Source organism: Fistularia commersonii, chromosome 19 (genome assembly GCF_037954325.1).
Source record: "Fistularia commersonii isolate RoL2024-O1a breed Wild chromosome 19, RoL_Fcom_v1.0, whole genome shotgun sequence".
NCBI lineage: Eukaryota > Metazoa > Chordata > Actinopteri > Syngnathiformes > Fistulariidae > Fistularia > Fistularia commersonii.
Window position 1 is genome coordinate 13,224,071 of NC_141302.1, and position 6,253 is coordinate 13,230,323.

Sequence of the window (6,253 nt, forward strand, 5' to 3'; positions counted from 1 at the left end):
AAAAATGAAGCATCGAGGTGTAATGAGCAAATCGGAGGATCAGCAACTCTAGTCCAAACCATATTTGTCCACCAACGGTTAACACTTTAGCACAGGTGCTACTCAAATAAAAAAGCTATTCCATCCTTTCTCATTTTGTACCAAGATATCTGCTTTCACATTGCAGCTTGCTAGCTGACCCTCCAGCTAACCTTCATGCGTAAACAAGACCTCCATGCACTTTTTAAAAAGGGCAGGCATCTCATGGTTTTTCTGAAAATTTTCTGAGAACTTGGAAGAGCTGATCCTAATTTCCTGTTATGGTGTAATGAGGCTGATGTGAAGATATGAGCCGGTCTTGGATTAGCTCCAACTGCACTGGAAACATTGATCTACCACTCCCACCATCCACCACGACAAAATCCACCTCCTGACCAAAAGATCCAACACATACAGTGTTTGCTCTTGACGTGCACAGTCGTGTTCCACATGTCTCCTTACAGCCTGAGTGAATCAACGTGATTCAACATTTTAACAGCTCTCCATTCTTATGGCATATGTTTTTTTTTTTCTGGGGGCACTGTGGTTTTAGCTTGGACCCATCCCAGACAGGAGGTTCCTGGTTCATCAGGTGACTGATGCCAGTCTCACACACACACACACACACACACACACACACACACACACACACACACACACACACGCAGAGAAACACCTGTGACGTGCGGTCAGGGGAGGCAGGACAGGCCGTGCCTCACTTCCGATCTTGGAAAAGAAAAAAAATAAAATGAAAAAAAGAATTAAATGGTTATATTTATCAGTGATTTGCACTATAAAGGTAATTTTCATTTAACTTCACCAGTTTTCAATAGTTTTTTATTCAAAATCGCTGGATTTTCCCATTTACTGTTCAAATACTGAGAAAAGACATATGGTGAGGCTATGGACTGTTAAGCCTCAACAAAGATTGTGCAATGATGGCTGACTGCTAGCATTCTCTGCACTAAGATCATATTGCTTTCTCCCTATATGTCGCTATTAAATTGTTTAAACACTTTTGCTATATGAACTCCATTTCCAATGTGCAATGTTTTTTGTCAAACTCTGTATGGGTGTTACTTCTTGTGCTGATAAAACAACTGTGAAGAGCCACTAAGTGAGGCACACAGTTTTCCTGCCTCATGGTAGGAGGTGCTCATGATTCCAGGGATTCTTCTTTCGATGCCTTGGCAGCAAAATACAGTGACAACAAGCTAGTGTTAGCAAGTAAAGTGCAGCCATTCATTTATTTTTTTCTCTCCTCACTTCCTCACTTTCAAAATGAAAGATTAAATATCCAAACATAGACAATTTTCTGACTTCTATAATCTTCTATAAACTTCCATAATCAAGTTATTGATGCTTTTGTTCAAAATGAGACTTCATTTATAAGTAAAGGTAAGACCATGACTTTTTTTACATTAAATGTGTGAAGAAAGCAGATATGAGATTTAAAATTTAACCCATTAACTGCTGCCAATCAAATGGTGAATAAGCTACTCCGTAGGCTTCATATGTTTGTAAATCTGATTGTGATGAAGTCAGTGCCTCACCAGCCATGAACCTCAACGCACGTCACTGACACACACACACACGAACGCACCACAGCAATCAATAAGTATTCTTGCTAACGTAAATTGGTTGAATGGCCTCAGGGGGAGCATACAAATGCAGAGGGATCCCAGCCTCCTGCCGAGAATCCAGCTTTTCATTGATAAGAAGCCCGCCTCTTCCTCTCTCTGTCCCGGGAGGGTACCTGGAACATGGTGTCTCCTCTTCCTCCAACAGCCTTGCTAAACATCAAGTGGACACTCTGATTCTTCCGAGCTATCAGAGAGCTAGAACAGGAGTCAAATCAAGAGGCAGGCAAATCAAATCGTCCATTATCGAGTGGACTATCATAACTTTTCACCATGATCTGGATGACTGAGAACCTCCGCATACATGTTGCTGCACAATTTGGGATGACCACCCTTCGACTTGTGCAGGAGTCGGAAAAGACAGCCAGGAGACTCACAGACACCAGAAACCACCTTCGCTTCAACCTAGCTAGTTTCTGTGGATCAACTCTTCCAATCACATAGCAAGCCATCATAACCTAGAACCGCCCAAAGCCCCTGAAGTTATATTCAGAAACTCCCCACAGGTCATTAGAACCGAAGACGCCTCTCCGGTGAGGGGGGAAATGTCTTCAAGTGAAGAAATTCAAGTCCGGTTGCCATTTTTCCGAGTATGAGAGGGCCCAGAGGGTGGGGCTCTTCATGGCCCTGGTCTCTTTGGAGCAGTGAAACAACCAAGTGTTCTTGAAAATAAGCTAGACAACTGTAAATTGGCCGCAGCACACCAAAAGTACCCTGGACATGCCGCTAACTGCTAACACAAGTGGAAAGGGTGGAGAAGATTTCACCATTCCTCGTCTTTCCAGGTCATACCTCCACCTCTCTAGATGTTCCTCCACCTGCTCCGAGGTCTCACTACAGATCACAACGTCATCCATGGAGATTCCTGTCTATCCTCATCTGTGAGCCTGTCCATCACCAAAAAGAAGCCCATCAGTAGCTGATCCCAGATGTGGCCCAAACCTCCACCTTGAAGTCCTCTTCCACACCTCACCACTGTCTACCAGCTCTCCTCCAAGTCCTCTCCCACTCTGACACCTCCTCTACACCTCCAGACCTCCACACAAAATTACCCATCTGCACCTGCGTGCTCTCCTTATCAACTCCCCTTCCTGCGCCCAGTTGTATGCTTACAGTTCCCAAAATTCCAATTTTGCAGTTATAGATGGATGGATGGATGGATGGATGGATGGATGGATGGATAGATAGATAGATAGATAGATAGATAGATAGATAGATAGATAGATAGATAGATAGATAGATAGATAGATAGATAGATAGAAAACATAGTGTAGGGAAAGAACGTCACTCCCCCGAATTTGATAACGGTTTGCGTTTTCTGTGACGGCACCAGACGGTCGCCTGTACCGCGGAGGATGACTCAGACGTCCAAGTGGGACGACCCGACAGAACTTCAGTCTCGGGGTCGCCGAAGTCTCGCCTACCAGTTCTCGCGTTGTTTTGTCATGCAGATGTTGTGGATGGTGTTTACCTGGCGGGTGGTTCCGGGCTCCTCGTTCCCGGTGGGAGAAGGCGTCCCTCCCTCGAACGACGCGGAGGTGACCGGAGAGGTAGCCATGTCCCGCCCCCCCCTCCGGTGAGCCGCGGGCGGGGAAACACACCGGCGGCGGCGACGGCGATCCTGTCCGGTTCTCGGTCCGGTCACATAGTGAAGCCTGTCGTCCGCCGCTCCGGACGCCAGTGCGACGATGACGTCATTCGAGGGCACCTCGAACACTCCTCCGCGCGCGCGTGTGCGTCTGTGCGTGCGTGTGTGTGTGTGTGTATAGTGTGCACGCACCCCCCTCACACACACACACACACACACACACACACACACTCACTCACTCTCCCTCACACACCTCCTCTCCCTTTAACTTTACGTGCACGGCTTTGCTCCTGCTTTGTGCGTCCCTTTGTATTATGCGCGGATTTAGCGTCCGTGCATGTGCGTGTCCGTGCGTTCCTCCACTTCATTTCTTCTTTTTTGTTTAATATCAATGCAACGCTTGTTTTTGGAATCGCAGTCCCATCAGGGATGAGAGGAGCCACGCACACGCACACGCACATATGCAATCCATCACCATTCAGCATGAATGAATAAGAATAAGAGCAATTTTATTTATATCGAAGGAAATTGTTGTGCCAGAGTTACAAGAAAAACATAACAATCATAAATAATAGTAGAAAATTGTATAAACAGTAAAAAAAATAAAAAATAAAAAAAAAATGGGGGAGAATAAGAAATACAAATAAACTACAAAGTGTCTAAGTAACAAATCAAAGCTATAAAGTGTCTTAAGGTCTTAAGTACCAGGTGAAAGATAAGGAGTGCACAAGAGAATGAAAAAATATGGCCAAAATACAACCTTTCATTCATTGAATGAATGAATGGTTGTACATCTATATGATGTGTGAATGAGTGGATGAATGAATGTTTGTGTATCTATATGTTGTGTGAATGAATTTTAATATGTCTCCATATGACATGAATGAATGGATGTATGTTCTTATGTCTCTATGACATATAAATGAGTCGTACCTCCATCCAACACCATGCAGGTAGCAACACAATATTTAGCGTGTGGTATTTTGAGGTGCAGATTGGAAACTGGCTCTAGGACATCCTGGCGGGGACCTGAAGGTGGTGAGGGATCCCCGGGGTGCAAATCCCAGAATATTCCGGAGCAGCATTTGATTGGGAGAACACAAGCTTGGAGGTCTGCGAGGTTTTCACAGCAACTCAGGCTGCAGACGGCCCGCTCAGGTCGCACGGAAGTGGAAATCGTCACGTCTGAGGTGGGTTCTGCACTCCGGACCCTCCGGAGAGCCCTGTGGGACGCACTCTGTCCCCGAGAAGATGCAGAAGGGACACAGACATCTCTGTGCGGTGGACGGATGAGGAGCACGAGAGTCCAGATGGGGGTAATTGGAGGAAATGGGATGGCGCAGACTTATCTTGGTGGGCGGCGGTATCGTTTTATCAGTTATAATTTCATCTCGGGAGTTCCATGCCTCTGAGCAGAGGTTGCAGTGTGTAGACGGGAGGCTTATTTTAGCTTCGGCCCAGGATGACTCAGTTCACCTGTCAGGGGGAGAACAATGACTGCGGAGGCCTCCAGGGCTTTGGAATGAAGTTTACCATCTGTGTTTTTATCTTATTTGTGTTTTATGGACAAACTGGGTCATCAGTCTTTTGATGGTTAAGGATGTCTCTCCTGCAACTACGTGTTCCCCATGTTCTCCACGGTGCTATGTGGGGTTCCTCAGGTTTCTCCAGTATCCTGCACGGGACTAAAACATACAGGAGTCCGAATCTTATACGTCTCTTTATCGGTGACGTGGTTCTTTTTAATTTTACAAGAAATGTAAAAAGGAACTAAATGGTTATATTTGTCAGTGATTTGCACTATAAAGGTATTTTTCATTTAACCTCACCAGTTTTTTTCAAAATCACTGGATTGTCACATTTATTGTTCAAACAATGAGAAGAGATGTGCAGTGAGGCCGCGGACTGTTAAGCCTCGACTTCGATTGCGCAATGGTGGCTGACTGCTGGCATGCTCTGCACTAAGACCGTATTGCTGTCTCTCTGTTTGTCGCTATTAAAATTTTTAAACACTCTTGCTATATGTAGTACATTGGTAGTACACTGCAATCAGTCAAATGTTGAATAAGCTACTCTGTAGGGTTCATATGTTTGTGAATCTGATTGTAATGAACCTCACTGCACATCACTGCTCTATATCTCATGTGGATGAGAGGGTGAATGGCTGTAAGTGTCTACAGGACTGTCTCAGAAAATTAAAATATTGTGATAAAGTTCTTTATCTTCTGTAATGCAATTAAAAAAACAAAAATTACTTTTTCATGATATTCTAATATTTTGAGATAGGATTTTTGAGTTTTCTAAAGATGTAAGCCATAATCAGCAATATTAAAATAATAAAAGGGTTGCAATATTTCAGTTGATTTGTAATGAATCCAGAATGTGTGACATTTTTGTTTTTGTAATTGCATTACAGAAAAAAAAAAACTTTCATCACAATATTCTAATTTTCTGAGACAGTCCTGTATATGTGGCTCTGTGATTAACCAGTCCAGGGTTAACTCCACCTCTCACCCAATGACAACCCAGATAAGCTCCAGTATCAACCCTGACTCCAGGATAAGCGTTATAGAGTATGAATCAATATCCAATCGGTGTTTATCCATGGTTTATCTCTGGTAACGGGGCAGCGGTAAAGACAGCGGTTGCATAAACCCAGCAGGGTCAGTGTTGAACCTGAGCCAGACCCCCAAGCAGGATCAACATGGGTCCCACTGGCCCCACCTCCTTTGAAAAGGATTCATTCATTATTTCCAGTTGTATGGGAATGTGAGGGTGTGTGTGTTCTCACACCAGCTGCAGCACAGTGACAAGGGTGTATGTGTTTGCGTGGGGGTCATTCTTGTTATAATCTCAGCCTTGGTGTTTCTGTCACGTCCAGTCCCATCCAGGAAGTGATTGACAGCTTAGTCTGTCCTTGTGACTCACGTTTATTTTTCCATCCCTTGCGGCCAAGAGGGCGCCACAGCGGGCGTGAGGTCACAGGAGGCCGGGTCCTGAGCTGACT